Source organism: Xiphophorus couchianus, chromosome 14 (assembly GCF_001444195.1).
Source record: "Xiphophorus couchianus chromosome 14, X_couchianus-1.0, whole genome shotgun sequence".
NCBI classification, from domain to species: domain Eukaryota; kingdom Metazoa; phylum Chordata; class Actinopteri; order Cyprinodontiformes; family Poeciliidae; genus Xiphophorus; species Xiphophorus couchianus.
The window spans coordinates 17,100,344-17,121,880 of record NC_040241.1 but is presented as its reverse complement, the minus strand read 5'-3'; the positions used below and the strand labels follow the sequence as shown (position 1 = coordinate 17,121,880).

The 21,537-nt window shown below is 37.5% G+C and overlaps 1 protein-coding gene across 2 annotated transcripts in view; it reads left to right on the top strand.

Moving 5' to 3' along the window:
- The window catches only part of pcxb (pyruvate carboxylase b), a 369,757-nt gene that overhangs the window by 71,657 nt on the left and 276,563 nt on the right, over window positions 1-21,537 (top strand). The window lies entirely within an intron of this gene.

The following is a 21,537-nucleotide window of genomic DNA, read 5'->3' as shown; positions in this document are numbered from 1 at the left end:
GGGTGCGCCACTTCAAGGTAGGATGGTTTCCATTCTGCGAATTTGCAGGATTTGTGATTTAAAACTGGGGGAAGGTGTGGAGCAGGTGTGAGGTCGTGAGCAGACTCAACATAATGCGCGTCAAGCAAGAACAAAAAAAGAGAAATGAGGAGGTGTACAGGATGAAAACAAAGGAAAGGACTGAGGAGTGTAGAGCAAGATTTTGTTTGGATTTGGGAAGCCGAACAAAAAGGCCTGAGAAGCTGAAACATGGGGTCAGATTGGGTGAGAAACAACAGGAAGTATAATGGAAGTTATAAATAACTCTCTGCTCCGCTGGTGATCTGTGTGATTTGCTTGGATCAGACGACACAGATGGGTCTCAGGCTGGTTCAGAAGCTGAAAACACAAACGCGTGAAGCGCCTCAAGTTTATCCCACAACCACAAATATTTGCTCATCATTGCACATTAAGATTTTGCAATTAATTTATAACTCAAACGTCACCAAAGCAGTTCAGGTTATAAAGCAGCTCTGGTACTGGGATCAGTTCTGTCAAAGTCTGGTTTGGGTTTCTACACATAGACAAAACACCTTGGTACCATTTCATGTTAAGAAAAGTGTAGTCAATAAAACAATTACAATATTTTACCCAAAACCCCAAAATGACAATACCAACACGGTTTATATAATCATTAAAAATGATTAATTAAGTGGGTTTTGTTGAATTGAAGGCCTTAAATGGCATTAAAACTGAATCTCAGCTGCATAAAAAATTCATTAGTTAAAAAAAAGTGTTCAGCAGTTCCTAGTTGTTCTGCTGGACTCGCTCATTGGGGAATTTGTGAATTTTCATCAGGAATGTACATTACCGTAACACGTGGGACCGATTCAGTATTTCCTTTTTGCAGCGGGTTGGTAAAACCTGAGCAGTCGAGAAAATGGGTCAATGGCAATTACAGCTGAAGAAAAATCTGACAGTTTATTCATTTACTTTCAATGACATTAAAATAAAACTTATGCACTTTATGGAAAACTTGTACATTTTAGTCATCAAAATTCATTAACTGATTCCTGCAGAAACTCTTGGTAATGCCAGACTTAGGCTTTAATATGTAAAAATCCATCTGTGCCTTCAGGATTTATGCTGGTCATCATTAAGGAATTTGTTTCCATGGAGAAGAAATTGCAGTTGATATTTCTGCATCAAAAGATTGCATTGATGCAAATGTGACAAGGTTGTTTGACAAAAAGATGAACATTTCCTGCTTATCTATGCAGTTGAACTGTGATTGACTTTTAAGACCAAATGTATTTACAGAATCAGTTTTTTAACATGATTTTTACCAAGGAGACAAATAAATGCAGTGAATTCAAAGTTAATCCACCTTCCCATTGTTGGTGAATGCAGCATGAAAGCAGGGAGACCCTCCAGCTGTGCTGTCGTCCGTTTCCCCACACACTCCTTTAACGTTAGGATCAAATGTGAGTGAAACAAACCAAGTTGAAAGTGTAAAAACAACAGATCTGAAACAAAAAGACAAATGGATTTAAACAAAAACTGTTTTGAATCTGGAAACATTAAAACTGAAGCAAAAAAAAATCCAAAAATAACATTTTAATTAAAAAATGTAACTGATTGGCAAGCGTGGTTTTGCAAGTTTAAAATATTGCATTAAGCTTAATATCAAATTACCATTTACTAGTAGTTCCACAAGTGGGAAGAAATTAAAAGCAGAATAAAAACCGTTTAGAATAATATATGGTGCACTCTAATTGCACATTATAAATTTAACATTTCACCCCGTAATAACAGTAATAATAATATTCCACACTGCCGATTTCACATGTTGCCTCAGAAATTACACTCGAGACAAATACTGCACACAGCAAACCACCGTGGTGTGTTGGATGTGTGTGTTAGCCTGTGTGTTAGCAGCCAGCTGCAAGGCCTTTGTTGTGGAGTTTGACGGCGTTTGGAAGGAAAGACCTGAGTTTCTTTTTTCCCACCTGGTGGCTGCAGCAGCAGCAGCTAAAGGAGCTGCTCAGCGCCGTCAGAGTTCCCTGCATGGGGTGGGAGACGCTGGGCAACAGGGATGACAGCTTAGCCGCCATCTTCCTGTCACACACCGTAAAACTACTGTTTCCAATAGAGCAGTAATTATGAGGCTTTTCTGGCTACACAATCCGAACTCATCACATCCATTTCTTTTCTGAATCCTCAAAATTTGCTTTTACTTACGTAGAGCTGGACTATAAATCAATAACAATATAATATCAATATCAATAGATGACACGACTGATAGTATATTAAATAATTTTGCTGAACGCCGAGCCAGAACCGCACAGCATTCTGGGGGATGTAGGCAGAGGAAAGACTTCAGCTGCTCAACCTCTTAAGACCAGTTAATAAAGATTGGAATCAACTAACTCTCTCACTCTTTGGTTTCTTAGCAACAACTAAGTAACTCTTTGGTTACCTAGCAACCTGTTGAGTAACTTGCACAGCAGGAGTTTAAGGTTTCACCTCTGTGCCTCATGACTGCTTAAAAATATTTTTTTTAAATGACGGCGTGGATTGAAAACTGGATAAAACAGGAAAGGTCATACCTCCAATTTAGTCATATTTCAGATATTTAAAACAAAAAAATTTATCAATTATCAATACTGACTCAGATTGTGATGCATTTTTTAGCCACATCATCCGGCCGTTGACTTTTTAAAAAATGTTTTATTTGCACTTAAGTGAATTTTAAAATGTTTTATCTGTATGCTTTAATTTTATATACTGTACAACATGTGCTCAATAACTGGCCAGATCTCCCTTGATAAAGAAAGTTTATCTAAAGGGACTTCTAGGCAAAATAATAGTAAAATGAACATAATAAATTAGTAAAATATAATGCTCTGACTTTGTTCTTGATAAAACGCAATGGAAAAAAACTCCATCAAATGACAGGACTCCCCAAATCATCACAAACTGTGGAAAGTTCCCACTGGTCTGGAAGCGGTGTGGTTTCTGTGACTGATTTTTAAGCTAAATGCATGAAATTAATTCTTCAACTGTTACAATTTAAAATTTTGAGTTAAATTATTGAGATGCAGCATGTATCTGGCCAAATGTAGTTGCAGGAACAAAATAAGTACCTGGCACTCACAGCACATTAGCTTATCAAATATTTCATCCAAGCAGTACTTTTTGATAGTGATTCAACACTGTGTGCAGCTCTAGTTATAAAACGTCAGCATCAATTTTCTATATATTTATTTATTTACTGAATTTGGTTTCAAACCTTGGGTAAGATGTTTGTTTTTTGACAGCAAATTGGGCATTAACAAATTCGGGTTGGAATGTTTGTTGCTTGAAGGTTTAAATAAAGGAGTACGGGTTGGGTAAAGTGGCCAACAGGGCTGGATACTGTAACAAGTCAGGCTGTTTTTTTGTTTTTTTTTAGCTCAAATCTATCCAGATGGCTGTAGCGTAATGACGATGGAAACCAAAAACAAGCTTGTTCCTCTTATTTCTCAGCTGTAATAAACCTTTTCTGAAGGATCCAGCGGTCACAGTACAAACCCAGAGGTGCACTGCACTCACCATCTGAGCTCCGACTCAAAGTCCCTTTTTTAACTTTTGCAGCCATTTCCCAGTTTATCATGCGGGTTGTGGAGGGTCATTGAAACTGGCAACAGTGCAGTCGTTAGTGAAATTTGTTCAGCATCCCACACGATATGGCACGAGTTTGGAGTTGTAGCTGTCAAAATAGGTTTTCGTTTCAAGCCGAGGGAAGGAAAGTGTCCCTCCGTCTACGTTTTGTTGGGAGAAATTTGTCGCTTTGCAAGAGAAGTAGAGAGGCGGCTATTAGAGCTGGGAGAAAGTGACAAAAGTGGAATCTGCATGGGGGTTTTATTCGAACATTATGCCCATTATTGCTGGAGCTTTGTTTCCACTCAGCTGCGCTCAGTCTCTGGTGTCTGAAGACATTCGTTCTTGTTTTCATGCAGTTGAGATTTGTCAGTGATATTTCATAAAGGGGGATTTCTTTTGTTCTTTTAAATCTTTCATTTCTCTTCCTTCTGATTGGTTGGTATTCATCAGTTATTTTTCATTTGCTGCAGTTTTCTCTCTCTCCTTCCAATGTTTCTTTAATCAGATCTTAATCCCTTCTTAAAGTATAAAAGGTTTTTTGTATGTAGCTACAGAAGCTACTATGCTAGAACACATACTTGGCAGAATATGTATCATCACTTTCTTAAAATGTTAAAATATAGAACTACTGGACTCTAAGAGATTGACAAAGCATAAAAAATACCATGCCTTATTTTTTTTGTTACCTCTGTTTCTGTTTGCAGCAGTGGTGTTAACAGAACCAGGGTACAAAGTAATTAAAATGGTCAGAGTCCAACTCTTTAATTCATCTCCTGAATTTTTTACCCCTTATATTTGACCCTTATGCCCTTTAAACCAGTTGGTGTCATTAGTGCTATTGTGCTAATAGCACATTGATATTTTTAGGCTTTCCCATAGGCAAAGTTGAGTTTATCCCCACCTAATAAATATTGTGATATTAAACACCGATTTTTGGTGATATTTGGAAAGAGGATAAATCTTATTTTACCACCTGTTCCCCAGAGGGAATGAGTCTCTTATCTGTTTTCTTAAACCAATATTAATCAAATCACATTTGAGTCTCCAACCTTTGGTCTGAATGGTTTAATGCTGGAGGGAAATTCTTTAAAACTCAAATTTCCTCCTGATCCATTTTTCCGTCATCACTACGAGGAGCAACTTTCTCAGTATGAACAAAAATTCTGGTAAAGGAGATTATTTTTTATTTCTTATAAAAACAACCCAAGCACTTGGAAAAAAAAAGAAGAAAAAACACCCATTTGTTTTTTTAGCTATAAGTTGATAATTTTTTTGATGTCTGGGAAATGGGCCATTTCAAAAACCTCCCGGTTGAGTCACATTCCACGGGCACTGTACCGTTACCTAGCAACACTGGCTGAGCCCGCCCCGTTACCTAGCAACCAGCACGTTTGGTCCGCTTGTTTTACCGCTCTGGGCGTTTTACAATGGCTGCTGGGAAAGACAAGTGTTTTCTTGTTGATGTAGCATCTAGAAACCACTTGCTGCATTCTTGTTGGCTGTGCAGGAGGCTCAACTTCTGCTTTTCATATGTATGCAGTTGTATAATTGTGCATTTGCTTGCAGCCATTTTCAGATGCGAGGGTAAATGCTGAGTTGGGGGTCGTGGCCTGCAGCAGCTTATCTGGACTTAAAGTGACAAGAGGCACTAAAACGGCTTGGAGCTCAAAATAAAAACTAAACTGAATAAAATCTTTTTATTAAAGACTTTGTGTAAAAAAAAAAAAACCTGTTCAAGGAAGCATAATGGATCACCTTTAAACCAATTAAATGTCTTAAACATTTGTCTTGTTTTTGAAAACCGAATAAAGTGTCGAATTGGATGTGTTAAACAGCTGAATGTTTATGTAAAGATTTATTGAAGGGGTGTGAAGTGAACGTTTGGTCCTAAATTTCCCCACTTCTCTTTCTCGATCCGTCCCCTCCTCCATCCAGCTCCCTTCAGCACTTTACTTCAATCTCCAGTCAAATTAATTCATTCATTTCTTTATCTTCAGCCCGTCCCGCTCTTTGAGACCTGTCAGCATCTCCTTCCTATCTGTCCACCACCCTCTGCCAGTCCCCCTGCTCCCTCTCTCTGTCTAACGTTTGTCGTTTCCTCATTGACATTCACCCTCCAACGTTTCCCTGCTCATTCATCTCTCCTCTTGCCTCACCTTTGCCTCATCTTCTCTGACTCATGCCTCATTTTTCCTTTGTCCCACTATGAACTTGCCCTCTCTTTCACCATCATCTGCCCTCCTTCTGACCTTCTTCCATTAATGTATTAATCACTATGGATGATGGACAAAGTCCTACTAACCCTATGCTTTTGAAGCGAGTTTGAACAATACCACTAATTATTATGGGTTTTTTTAGACTATTAGGAAAAATCATGTTTTGACAAAAAGGCTGGTCTGGTTTTAGTTTAATAACAATATAATGTTTTGAGTGGGTTATTAGGTTTCCTTCATTTCTTCATCTGCAAATGCTCTTAATTTATGAGATTTAAGGTGAAATATAAATGTACAGCTTTGATTTGCTCTCTGTATACGGTGCATAGGAAGATATGCTGCAGACTAAAATACACCATTTCACTTATTTCTAATAATCCTTCACTCTAAAGACGTTCAGATGACAGATTTTGAGACATTTACAGAGAAATATCACATTTGCATAATTATTAATGCTGGAATCTATTTGGAGAGACATTTTATTTTTTTTCCCCCTGTAATAAAGTCAAAATTTAGCTAATTTTTTATTTATTTATTGCTTTGTTACATTACTTTTTGTGTTACCCCACACAAACACACCAGTAGGGAAGCAAATATTGGACCATAAAGATGATTCAGGAACTTAAAGATGTGTAAATTGTTACATGTTTTGTTTTGACTTGCATTGAAAGTTTTGCAAATATTTTGTATCAAAAATCTGTTTACACATCTAAATTTTAGTACAGTAGTATTATGAGGGCAGATATTTTCACTCTGAAAGCAAGATTTTATGTTTTTTGTTCCCTAAATGTTTAATACTTGTGAACTTGTGATTACATTTTCTAGAATCAATAGTAGCCACACAGGCACGCCCACTAGAAGGAAACAAACGCACCCTATGCAACTCTTTCATTCTATTGGCTGAGAGGTTGCCAGGCAACGGTACTCTTTTGTAACTAAGCAGAAAAGCATTACATGAAGCATGAAGTCCTGCTTTTAAACTGAAAATGTAAGCACAAGTATTAAGTTTAGATAACAAAAGACATGAAATCCTGTTTTCAGACTGAAATGTGGCTCTTGAATTATGAAAGCACAGAATAAATCTGTACTGTACGGGAAAATTTCCCCGTACAGTACAGATTTATTCCATCTAATTAACCCTTTAAAAGCTAAACCTCATACTCAGGATGTGTCCAAATTCAGGTGCTGCGTCCTTTGACAGCTGCATTTAAACATCAATTACGTCACATCAGATTTTGCCTCACAACGAATGCTCTTTTCCTTTTTTCCCCTGGATTTGAAAGATTTGTCCGGTTTATCCTTCGCAGTTCTTGTGAAGTATGAAATGTCCGGATCAGAAAGAACTCGGTTCCTGTTCTGTCAGTTTTGGATTAAAGAGCAGATTTCTGTTTCAATATGTAGTGGCTGTAATGCTGGGAAATGTTCCACAAAACATATTTTAAGAAGGTTACTTTATTTGTTTTGCAGCTCATTTCAGTAGATGTATTTTAAGATATTTCGATCACTGAGTTTACACATCTTAAACCTGATGGTCTGTGTAACTACAACATTAATCAAGGTTTAATTTCCCTTTTCCTCAAACTTTCAACATGTTAATCTTTTATTCTGTAAGTTGCTTACTGTATTAGGAAATATTTGACGATATGGTATGCTGAAGATTGACATTTACATTCCCATCTGGTTCCCACTCCCCCTGCCCTTTTGCAGACTATTTTGGTGGCGGCTTGTCCTCCACCTTCTCACCGTATTTCTTTCAAACCTGTCACTTTTCAAGGTTTTCCAAAGGGCTGGTAGTTTGATGAGGCAGTGTTTTTTCCTTATAGCTGTGAAAAACCATCAGAGTTGTCACTGCTTCTTGTGGTTCTCATTTTAAAGCCTCTTCTTTTCAGCAGTTTTGAGGCTCCTAGCTCAAAATGATGTTCATTTTCATGTCCACAAGTGACACAAAGCGACAAGATACAAAGCTGAGAAAGCGGTGTCAGTTTTTAAACGCTGAATTCAGACATCAGTGCCTGACATAATGATCATCCAAGACAAAAGTAAGGGTATCAAACTCTGCAGCTCCAATTGTAGTTAAAACAGTGAATATTTTATGGTGGTTTATTCATTGTGGAAGCAAAGGGAAACGTTTTTAGACTTTTGTTTTTTAGTCAGAATTGCTTCTGCCTCTTTGCGGTTCAGGATTGTTGGATTTTGTTGTGGAACGCAAATCCATATTTTTCACAGAAAATTTAAATTTAAAATATTCTAAAGAAAATGCAGCTTGGGAAACTGAAAAATCTCGGAGCAATGCTATGCCACACACCATTAGCTGGCGTTTGCAAAGCAGCTAATCCAGGAGCGCCATTCGTTTTAGCTTGATTGGTTGAACTCCCAAGAATGAAGTTGAGGAAAACTGTCAATGTTAGCTTTTGTAATAGTGCTAAAAGTGTTGCTTATGTTTTCCCCTACATCTCTGAATTTCTACAAAAAGTAGCAGTCGATTTTGATAAAGTGTCTATCTTTCTCAAGATAGACATTTTTATTCTGAAAAGCAAACCCTATAGGTGTGAGAGACTAATGTTTTAAGTGTTTGAAAAATGGAGAGACAGCCTCTGCATTCAGATGCAGCTCTGCCTTTGAACCTCTTCTCTCTCAAGCTTCAATTTGTCTGCAATTTGTCTGTAAATGATCTTTTCTTTTGTGCGCTTCTCGCTGCTGGATTGAGCCCTAAGCTAGTGTGAGTGTGTGTGCAGGCCTGATTCTGTCATGGCACAATTGGTAGATTGGTGGTCAGGAGTCCTTTAGATCCTAAAGTGGTGTAATTATTCCTCCAGGCTCCTGCTGAGCTGTATGCGTCAGAATCAAGATGGCCAAATAAATTGTTGGTCTTTTTGTGGATCAGGCAACAAAGGAAGGAAATGTTGCCTTTTGAATCTGGGTCTGAGTGGGAGTATGCACATCTTGGGGACAAATGTCATGAGGAAAACCTCTTTGTAGGCCTGTCACGATAAACGGTAAATCAATTAATCGCACAATAAATGAAAATTATCGACCTCATTTTAATTTATCAGCTTTATCATTTCTTTCTGCCCTTTTCTCTTTCTGTTGATGACACTGTATGAAAAAAGGCTCAACTCCGGCGCTCTCCAGCTCTTAGGGAGCTGAAATATCTCGTCACAATGCTACTTGACACCTTTTTCTGGTATTTGCAAAGCAGCCAATCCAATCTAAAATGAGTTTTCATTTTTCTGGAGCTGATTGGCTGTTCACCCACGGGCAGACACAGTTTCCATTGTAAGTATTGACACATATTACGGTGTGTTTGGTGTTTGAACTAATAAAATAGGCGTTTTTAGAGGTGGTCTCAATTATTTTTGGATTTTAACTGTTTCCCAGCTGCTTTTGTCCCTAACCCCTTATGAATATCGAAGGTGCACTGTATGAAATAATTCCTGGGAGCTTTACTTTTAAAAGAGCATTAAAACGATGGGCCACAATTTTTTAAATATATATCTTCAAATGGTTTATCTCCAGACCAATGTCTACTCACAATCAGGCTCTCCAAATGAGTCGATAAATGATACTGAGTTTTCAAGAAGCAAGAATCTCAATGGATTTCACAAAGTTTTTGCAAATATTAAACCGCTTTAAAGTATAAATACCGTGTTAGATAATGCAGTCTAGCTTTGACCAGTTGCCGTTTTTCAGCATGTCTAGTTCTGAGATGGTCATTATCAAGTTGCAATAAATCTTTTCTTTTACTAATTTTTTGAATTTTTCCAACACTCTTTGATTTTAAACATCTTTGACTCTCTGGGCATCAACTGGACAGACTGGTTCCAGCAGGCTGAAGGAGCCTGACAATGGAGATATATTTGCGATTTATTGTGCAGTTTCATTAAAACTATTAATTTTGACTTTGTTGCTCTTGAGTTGATGTGCTTGAGAAAACGTGTCACATTTTACTCTTGTTCAGAGTCTGTGCAGGCGTCAACATATCAGGTTTTTAATGAAAATGTTTGGCTGCACCTGTTTGCTAAATTGTGTGGATTTGCTAATTGGTGTTAAACGAGCGCTCTCCATCTTCCTCAGGCTGGAAGAAGTGACTGAGGTGGGTCGAGAATGACGGAAACAATGCCTGGGGTTAATTAACCGAGTCTGGAAAAAAACAAGACAAGTTTTGGGAACAGAAATTTAAAGGAAGTGAATCCAAGCAGAGCTGAAGAGAATAAACGAGCTTACATTTGGACATCTTCATCGATTAGATATGTTTGAATATGCAGTTTTCTTGCATTAATGCATTTCATGGTGATCCTCATGCACAGTAAGATTCTTTTTTCATAATTAATTTCTTCAGTTTAATCTTGAAATGTATTTGATCTCCTTCAGTATTTCTTCCTTCCTCCTCCGTCTTCCTTTCATTTCTCACTATTTAAATGTTGATAAAGCGTCTCCAGCTCTCTGTCGGCTGTATATTTTATCTGTTGGAGAAGATGTTAAAGATTTTGCGGCCACATCAGCATTTTTCAGTCTGTCTTCTCCCCACTTGAGTTTTGCAAAGCCTTTTTACTCTCTTTCTGTGCGTGTGTGAAGCCTGTCGAAAGCTCCAGGGAGTGTCCCAATCAGGATTATTTTACATTTGTTCTTGCCTAATGTGCTCAATCTGGCTTTCCTCATATCCTATTTTTCTTCTCCACCTTCTGTTAAAGAAAATCATTTCCATTTCTTTCCTCTCCTGTGCTGTATTTGTCCTCCTTTTCACTCTCTCTCTCCATGGATCTTAATTGTTATATTTTATGGATTTTTCCGGCGCTCTTATCTCAATCCGCTCAATAATCCCGTCCGTTTGTGTCCCCTGAGGTGCGGCCAGGAAACACATGTAGCAGTAAACTAAACACAGCCTCTCCTGTGGCCACATGCTGTTTTTCTGTGTCCGTGAGATGATCTTTGACAAGAAAAGCTGCCAAGTTGTTGATATGACATGCATGGATTCCCTCAGGCTTGGAGAGAGTCGATAATTATCCAAGGCACTAGGTTACAGTGTGCGTTGTTTGTAAATTTGGCATACGTCTGGAAAACACAGAGGTACACAATCGAGTCGGAGTTTGTTGTTCGGTTTGGGCGTGTCAAAGTCTTGGGGGTGTGTGTGTGTGTGTGTGTGTGTGTGTGTGTGTGTGCACCCACAGGAGTTTTGTTTGGCTTATGCGCACGTCATGAAATAATTTTAAGGTGATTATAATTGTGCGGCGGAGCGTACAGTGAATGATTGAGAGGTAAGCACATGAATAAGAATGAGGGGTGGTTTTGCATGCAGGAGTATTCACAGCTCCCAACTCCAGAGAGATGTGGTTTTTTTGTTGTTTGTAGCAAAACATGAAGGAGCTTTAAGACAAAAGAAGGGATGCTTTGATTTCAATCACAGGTGAAAATAAAACCATAAAAAATAAGTTTTTCCAGAACCTCCTCTTAATCTCCTTTAGTGTTCATAAGTAGCTGTAGATTAACAGCTGAGTATTGTCAATGCAAAAATCAAAAATGTTTTCCTGCAGAAAAATCAGCTCTGTTCATCACTCCGCCTTGAGTTGTATTGACAAATTTTCAGTATTAAGTATTAAAAAGAGTTTACAGGTTTGAACAAACAGTAGGAATTTAAATGTTGAAGTAAATTTTGTTTTTATTTCCTGAGAATTTTTTTTTTTTTTTTTTTTTGAGATGCAAGGTTTCTTGCACATTGTGGCGATATACGACCTGCAGCTTGCTTTGTTCTAAGTATCCTTGCAAATTGCACAAAAGTTTATTTTTTCATTTGTGGCAAAAGTTTTTAAAATCGTTTTTTGTTTTCTGATACTCTAGAAATTTAGCTCAAAATTCTGCGGTGTCAGAAACAAAACTGCATTTGTTTAAGCAAGGAAAATGCCAGACTTCTGTTTCTCTCCATTTTATTCAAACTTTGAGGCCTGGTCATTGTTGGAAACATAAAGTTGAGCAGGGATAGGACGATTATTCCAGTCAGAAATGGTTTTATACAATGACATATCAACAAAGTTGCAACAATTTCTTATTTCATATGATGACATGACCTGTTCAGCAAATTTATTAACATTAAACGGTATGTTGTAAGTATATTCATACCTTTAATTCAATGGCCAACTGATCAGAACATCAGTCTGTCATTGAAACATTACAGATTGCTTCGGTTTAGAACTTGGAGTCAAATGTCCAAAACTAATAATAATAAAAAAATCTGCATTAATTTGCCCCACTAACCTCTAAATGTATGAATGTCATCAGGCTGCACATCCATAAAGGACATAAACCACATAAACTCAAGACCAGAATTAATTAAATCTTCAATTTGCATGAATTACCATATCCCACGTGATAAATTAAAATGTAATTTTCATACATTTCATCCGATAATCCCCCTTGGCTTCCTTTTTAATGTCTTATTCACAGGCTTGGGGATCCCGTGGCTTTAAATCGCGTCACAGATTGAAAAAACCGAAGGATTAAGTATCAGAATGAGTCATGTTCTGGCCCCGGGACAGATGTACGTTAGGGGATGGAAGTGGTTTTGAGGGCTTTGCGGACCTGTACATCAAACGTCTCCTGATGTTGAAGCCAGCGTGTATTCGGCTGTGGAGTTACGGTCAACCAATGGTAGTAACTCAAACTGAAGGTCTGTTGGTTTTATCTTGGAGTCCAAAATAAATTGTTGAGCTCTGAATTACTGAGACGTACTGTAAGTTCAATTCACTGAAGCCTAAAATAAGTTGCATGAGTCAAGACGTCCGTCTGGACCAGAGTTAGAAGCTTTACTACCTGCATTCAAACGAGAACCTGGAAGTGATCGGTGGGAAAAATCAGATACTGCAGCTTATGTAAAAGAAACTATTCTGCTTATTGGGGCTGTGAAGAGCACAGCAGGTTTACCCACCAGCGAATCGTGTACATCTGTGTACTCCATTAATTTGTTTGGTCTGCTGGGAATACTTAGACAAATCTGATCTTCTATATATAAAAAAATGTCCTCTGTTTTCCATAGTATACCAAACAAATACTATGATTGAGGAGTCTCTGGTGCAGGAGATATGTTGGAAACTCTGAATCAGTTTTATTGGCCAAGTTTGTAAACACAAGCCAGGAATTTTACTTTAAAGCAGATATTTCAAATATAAATAAATAAAACTTGTGAGAGTTACAGAAGAAGTTTGTGTAAATGTACAGTACTAAAACAAAACAGGGTGGTATTGGAGCAAATATGCATGTTGTTGGTTCCCAGATTTATTAATGTATCAGCACCATTGGGTTCTAGAGCTGAAATGATAAAATCAGTTTGTCTGATGTTTACTTGGATGAATGGCCTCTTGAAATAAAGTACAGGAGGCAGTACATCATGCAGTTCTCCCCCAGTATTTGCAGGATTTATCGACCACAATAACCCACGAATAGCTGAAATCTAAAAACTCTTTATTTTAATAGTTGAATACCAGTTACTTTATTATTCATCAATATTCACAAAGGAAACCACTTTAGCACCACAGTTGAAGTTGATCTCTACGCTCTGGATGCTTTATGCTTTTGCAGAACACGTTGACATACGAAGGTTATTCAGCTTTTTGATTCTGGAGTTGCAGACCTCTGGACTAAACGTCTCGCAGATCCTAAAATCTGTGGTAGACATTGTAGAATGTCTCAGTCCAGGTTCTAGTTTTCTAAATGTAAGGTAAAGCCAATGCCAGAAAGAGTTGGCAATGGTCCTATTTGTTTTCACAGATATTATGAAAACTCCATAAATCTCTTTCTAAAGAATATCAGCAATGATTGTATGTATGATTATTCATAAAATAAACATCACTGCGTCAGACTGTTGGTTCAGCAACAAAGTGTTTTTAGTTTTTAGTCAGAAGCCTCTCTAGATTTGCTGTATTACAGACTGCTACAGGAGATCCTTTTCCTGAGCCACTAGCTTCTACAGGTACTGTTGGATGAGGTATATTTAATTTCCCTATGGAATTATCTAAAATATTTTTTCTTTTAATTTCTAAATACAAACCATGAAACCATTTATTTGAAATTTCTAAATTTATTTTTTTCCTTCAAAGGCTTTAACACATCTGTTTGGATCTGCTTAAAAAATGCAGTTCTTGAAGATTGGGAAAAACCAATCTTCAAGATTGTTTTTTCTTGAAGATATATATATATATATATAATATAAATTATCTTTCATTATACATGTTTAAACTCTTCAGAATAATGGAAACATTTCCATTTTGTGCCTCAGATAAGTCTGAAACATGACTTCCTGGCCTTTCTGTATGACTGGGAAAATATTTTCACACCCCACGATGAATGGACCTCGGTTTTTTAATTTTTAATTTTTTTTAATTTGCTGGCTAAATAAATAATGGAAACTTATTAGAGTGCAACTGTTGCCATGAGGCAGCTGCATTCTAGTACAAATAATTGCATAGTTGCCTTGAGGCAACAGTGAACCATTATTATCTCCATGGCAGCATGACATTTTGGTCGTGTTTGCAGGTAAACGTAATGTTTGAAAGCATCATGATTTGGTTTTCAATTTAAACAAAGATAAATTTGTTGGTTTCTACATTGAACTTTCTTGCTGTTGGCTACAAATATTCCTCCATTTACAGATTGAATTCAGCCCAATTCCTCATTTTAATTGAGTAAGAGGGTAGTAATCACAAATAGTCATGAGGAGTTTCTATATAGTGGTGAAGGTGACGATGAGCTGCAAAAAGGTGAGAATCAGAAATTACACTCATTCTTAAAGGATAAACAATGAGGCTGAATTCATTTGTAAATGAAAAATAATAATTATAATCCACTACATCACTGTAAAAGCAAACTGTGGCCTATAGATAATAACCTGACCCTTACTACAACAAATATCCAATTTGTGAACCTATGCCGAAATAAAAAATGTCCTTCGAGACATTAATTTCAAAAGGTTTGACCCACATTGACTCTTTTGCTAAAGGTAACATTCAGACATAAAACACTTTTAAATGGTTCTATTTACAATACTTTTATATTTAAAATGCCATCTACTATAAAATGTTGAAGAATTTTCTGTCTTTTACTCGTACTAAAAGTTTATAAATAAAAAATGGGCGTTGAGGAAAACCAGGTAGGAAAACTCAAAAATCTCCAAAAAATTAAATCTTATTCAGATTTTATTACATTTCTTCAGATTATATTTACTTTCAGACATAAAATATCTTCAGGCCTCTTAGGATATTTCCGTTGTCCCTACTGGCATTATGTGTATCATGAGATATTGTTATAAAAATTATATAATAGCATGTTATGTTAGCCCAGTGGTAGTGATGGGTAGCTTGTTTTCATTTAGTACTTCATTGTTTTCGCTAACTTAGAAAATGTTCACCACACTTGGCTTACCCTAAATAATATTTTCCAGATCAATTCTAAAGTTTAGTTTACTATTGGTTGAATAAAGTTTGACATCTGTGTTGAAGTTTTGGTTACTGACTGTTAAGAATTGATTTAATTAGATGTTTATATTCATGTTCTTACTTTGAAGTGGGTAAAGAATCTTTATGCAGCAGTCCCATTTCCTCTGCAGCAAATTACATTTATTCTGTACCCAGAATGCCTCACTGTTCTACAGTAAGCAGCCTAAAATCTACTGATGTCCTGCGGATTTTCTGTGGTCAATTAGGCAAAATCATCCAAATTAGCAAAACTCAATAACTTTAAAAATGAAACAATGAGTGAAAGGTTTGTTACGAAGAATCATTTCCTAAAGCAAAACCATATAAGTTGATGTGCAATAACAAATTTTATCCCGTGGCGGATGATATACCATGTTGTCATTGACACATGGTTGAATTTAGCGCTTTAGCATTAGCTCTTGTTAAATACCATGTTGGTGTAGTACTTTAGCATGTTTATGTTAGTGCAACTAACTTTTTAGAGTTTGTTGCACTAACACTCCCGCCTCATTAAGACAACTGACCTAACCCTGGTCTGATGGTTGTTGGTTGAAGCAACCAACAACCTACAGTATGTTGACTGCAAATAATGTCAATGTATTTTAAAGGGACAGTTGTCACGGCAGTACTGTGGAAATCCGGCATTAGGTTGATACATGTACAGACACGCTTTCCTTCGACGGCGCCTTGGGTCTCTTTTTGAGATGTTTGAGAATATTTGAAGCACCAAATTACCTGAGAATTGGATCTCAACCCGAACCCTGACATTTTCCTGGAGAGAACCAGCTAAAGCTGCTTCGTCTTCTGATTCGAGACCAATGAAGTTGTCAGTTTATTTTCTGGTTTAATTGCGCGGTCATGAGCCGCCAGGGATTTGATTGACTTTGCATAACATGCTGTAGATTCGACCCACTGAAGCTTTTAAGTGGGTGCTTGAATTTTTGTCTCTTTGAACCAGCCAATCACAGGTTGTATTTGTCTTGTCAACATAGTTGGCTTGTCACTCCCACGTGCTAACGAGCGAAGAGTGCCAAGCTTCAGTGCATGCATTCAAATGATTCATCACCCTGTTAGTCATAAAGCTGTGAGTGGAATATAATGGGGTGAAATGACAGATGAAATCTCTCTCAGACAGATGTAAAAGAAGCCATAATGCCTCTCTGTGTTGTCTGACATGCAGTCTGGTTACCTGTTGGAATGTCATGGTGATTTATTATGAAGCTACAGCACAGATCGAGTTTCAGTCGATGTGAAAAGAAATCTTTTTTTATCAACCCTGGTGTTTTATTTGTTAGGATATATAACTGAGCAGAACTGCATGAGGTTATAGAATTATTTAAGTTCAATAAGTGTACCAAGATAAACTAGATTTAATAAAAACTGATACAAGTGCCCATTTTAATAGGTAACACACCAAATAGGTCCATTTTAGCACTACTGATGTTGATGAGCCTCACCTGCTTTCTATAAAAGGCTCCTGAAACCATTCCTCCAGAAGGGCAGCTAGTAGGAAGAGGTTTTGCTAAGCTGTCCCCCACCTTTGGTGTTTACAACTGCTTTGGGCAGTTTTGAACTATTTCGTTCTTGCTTGTTCTGCTAAGCAGTTTGACTCTGCTCTAAATTGACTTTACATAAGTTAGAAGCTCTTAGCTGGAGACAGGCACCATCACCCCTCCCGACCCCACTAGGGACAAGGGTATACAGAAAATGAATGGATGGAAGCTAGATGCTCGTGCTTGGGAGGTTTGGTGCTCCCTTTGTGCCCTTTCTTTTGGGCTGTTGTGAGTTTACTTTAGACTGACTTGTTTGAACATTTTGAAATTTAATTTGCACTTACTTCTCGAAATTGTTAGTCCTTTTCTTTTGTTTTAATTGGGTTAAGTTGTATTGTGTTTTGGTTTTGTGAAATCATCTTTTGTAATAAAACAATTTACATTCCACTTGTTTTCTCTGGACACATCTTTATGCTACCTCCCCTGAATCCCTAGACCTTGGGGGCGTAACACTAAGTATTTGAATTTGACCCCCCACCTTCTTCAAATCCAACAAAATTGGTGTCAAATGTTTGTACTACATTTGTAAAGCAAAGACTTTTGTTTGTGTTGCTATAATTTTAATCCTTCTTGACCAAATTATCTGGTGACGACACAGGCAAATTTGCAATACCGTAATTCCGCCACAAGTTGCGCTATCTGAAAGATTCCAGCGGTTTCAGAAATGGAAGACGTTGCACTTTCCAGCTAATATCAGGTTATTACGGTAATACCACCCCCGTCATAGCAGGGAGTGAAATTAATCTGAGGAGCGCTCTTTTAATGGACAGTAAATTGCTAAAATAACTTGCTAGATATTGAAAGTTCCAGTTGTGATGGAGAAATGGGCAAATATATATTTATTCACAGGACATTTAAAGAACTACGTACAATTAAAACAAGCAAAACTATCCAAGGTAGATTTGAAACTTTGGTCTCAGAGGGTTAAATATATTAATGAATGATTCAGGGGTCATTAATATTTTAGCTCCACAAATTAGCACAAACAGCAAAATTATTTTTACAAGAACAGGTGGTTGATGCTAATATAGCTTTAATTCTTCCTCTTTCAGCCATTTTCTGGTAGATCTGTTGCTATGAAAGAGATGCCCCTCATTTGAGAGCATCTTTTCAAGATTTTGTTTTATTGCTCTTTAGGAGCCATCGTGTGAGAAAGGTTTGATGCCCTGTGGTTCACAAACAACGTGTCATAATGGAGTATAAAGAAGATTTTAAAATGAATTTTCCAAATACCTTTGGTTGACCCTGAATAATCAAGCTGGTATTTTTTTGGTAAATTATGACTCTTGTAATGTTAATGGCTCTTCTGATTAATTTTCATTCATCTGTTGTCCAGTTCATTTTATTTAATCTGGTGTACTTCACTCTGGTGCTGCTTCCCTAATATTTATTGCATATATTTGGTGCTAAACATTAGTTTTACTTTGATTTTCATGTATCTTGTCTAAACTCATATTGTCTGTTTGCTGCACTGCTGCCTGACCCATTGCTTTGTTTCTTGATGTGTGTATTTGTGTTGAGCTTCCTGGGAAAATGCAGTTTTCTTCTTGTGCTTTTCCATCATATGAGATGGGGGACAGTAATGCATTATTAGCTACATATAAATTTTCTGTTGCATGGGGCTGTTGGCTAATCTTTTCTTTGTGACTTTAACTGTGCAGTTTTGTAGGTGAGTGGACTTAAATAGCGTTTAATCAAGACTCTATTTGTTTGTACTTTTAGTTTCTTTTTAGTTCCTCTGTTGGTTAAGGTAAATTTGCTGAATTATGACTTGAACATTTTAATGCATATAGGACAAAAACCTTAACTGTAGCATATAAAATGTCCAAAGGTTTCCTGTTGGGTTGAGATCTGGTGATGGAGGCCATTAAAGCTCACAGTCACGTTGAAGAAAGCAGTTGGGGACAATTTGAGCGTTGTGACAAGCGGCATCATTCTGCTAGAAACGGCCATCAGAGGATGATGCGCTGCCGTCATAAAGGGATTGAAATAGTGAGCAGCAATCCTCAGGTCGGCCGTGGCCTTTAATTGGTAACAGGGGGCTCAAAATGTGTAAATAAATTACACCACAAGCCCGAACAGTTGATACAAGGCAGGTTGAGTGTTGCAGCTGAAATTGACACTGTAATGTTTTTCCAGTGTTGCCCAGTTTTGGTGAGCTCTGGTGAATTGTTTGGAAGAACCACAGTCCCAGAATCAGACTTTTGATTGAACATTGAATTTGTAACACTGAATTGACATCCTGTACAATGATGTATACGACCTTTTACTTTAAATTCACCGGAAATAGATGTCGCTGTAAGCATTCACTTCCATTTGTGGCAACCTTCTGGTGACCCAAGCCAAAGCAGTTGACACTGGATGGAGTTCATTGGTTTTTAACCAATCAAATTACGCCTCTTATCTTGTTGTATCAACCTTACAAACCTCACAGGTTCTGGTTCTCGTCTACTCTGCATCCCCAGAACCTCCAAACATGGAGAAGCAGCATTCAGGTTTTACGCACGACAAATCTGGAACAAACTTTCAGAAAACTGCAACACAGCCGAAACACGGAGTGCCTTTAAATCTACACTAAAAACCCACGTTTTTAGTTGCTTTTGAAACATAATAAATGAAACATCAGCCAACATTGTGATGTGTAACAATATCACTAGACAAAGTGTAATTGACTGTGTGTTGTATGACTTTGTATTTTTGTGTTTTTATGATGTAAAACATCTTGAACTGCCTTGTTTCCTGAAATGTGCTATACAAATAGATTTGATTGATTGATGTGACATCAGTGAGTTAGGCTGAGACAGATGTCTCTTATTTGTTAGCTATGCTAACTGTTTTGAAATGTGATCAAAGGAGCGTAATTTGTTTGGCCAAATCTGTTTGACATCTATCAGGGAATTTTTCTGCCATAAGTCGAGAGCACACATTCTTGGTCTGAAAGCAGGATAGCATGTTGTTACTAAGTTGTAACACGGTTGGTTCTGTGGATCAATTTTCTTTGGTTGAGTGAACAAACTCCTGCATAGGATCAGTAGCTGTTAGCAATCAGTAGCACTGCTGGCGATGTCTGGTGTAACACGGAGCAGAAAGCTGAGGTCGTTTCTACCTACATTCAGTGCGGCACAGGTTGCTACAATCGATAGCCACACAGGCACACCCACTAGAAGGAAACAAACACACCCAGTAGATCACTTTCATTCTACTGGCTGAGAGGTTGCCAGGCAACGGTACTTTTCTGTTTCAAAGGCAAGCAGAAAATGTTTCGTAAGCGAACAGAGGTTTGCAAATGGGGATTTGATCGGAGCAGACAAGTTTTGAGCGCAAGGAGAAAGGTTTGCGTAAGCACAGTGAATATTTGAAAGAGAGCAGACGTTTTGAGTACAAGTATTAAATGTTTTGAGTACCAAAAACATGAAATACTGCTTTCAGACTGAAAATGTGTGCTCCCGAGTTATAGCAGACATCCTTCAGTGCTATTTGAAAAGCTTATTGAGTCATTGGAACGTCTTTTGTTACACTTTTTAAAAGTTTTTTTTAATTGTAATTTTTAAACTTTGATAGAAATCTACTTCTGGATTCAGATGTGGTAGACTCTGTTTGATGGATTTAGATTTTGCCCGTCTTTGTGAACCATATTACTGACACAGAGCTTGGACTAAACCCAAATCTGATCTCAAAGTTTGAAGACATCCACAGATGTAAGGTGAAAGTCTTCAAAACCTGTGTAGACTTTAAAGAGACACATAGGTGAATCAATTTTAGACCTTATGGGGTATTTATGCACACATCAGATCCCAGAAGGGCCTTGAAACATTCTGTGATACATCGTCAGAAGTTGAAGTAAAAGTCAAACAACCTTTGAACATTAATCCACCTCTTACTGTCCAAGTTTAACTTTTAACGTCAAGGCTGACATGGTCATCTTTATTTTTTATACCATGAACTGTTTTTCTTTTTAACCTAACCTTGACAGAAACTGCATCCATAGTGTATGGATTCAGATTTAGCAGAAGAAAACTTCACATGCAATCCTACAAAATAAAATGTGGATCTAGTTAAATGAAAGGTTTTGTAAAAATAAGATCCCCATAAAAGATAAACTCTTGAACTACATTTGGTTGCAGTGAAACCACAAACATGAATGTATTTTTCTTTTTTTCTCCGAAGAGTTTTTGCGGCGCTAGTGGCTCGTATTTTTGCGACAGTAGGCAGACAGGAAGGAGGGAAAGCCATGCGGCAAAGGTCGTTGGGACCGGGAGTCGAACCCGCGACGGCCGCGTGGAGGACTAAGGCCTCCAAACGTGGGGCGTGCTAACCCCCTGCGCCACCACAGCACGCCCCATAAATGTATTTTTGGGGGATTTTTTGTGGTAGAGCCAATAAACAGCCGGTAAACTGAACAAAGAAACAAACAAGCAGTTTTTATTTTATTAAACATGAATGTTTGTTCAACATTTCGTACAAGGAATATAAACAAAAATAAGGAGAGGAGTTGGAGCGAAATTGCTACCACATTTGCTATAGCCGGTAACTTTTCAGCTATTCATCATTAATGTGATATAAATAAATAGGTTATAATGGTAAGTTTATTCATTCAGTCAGGGCTTGACACTGAATATAGCCACATGCGTTGCAGGTAGATTGTATTTGTGACTAGGGAAACATTGATTTAGGCCTGGTTTTAAA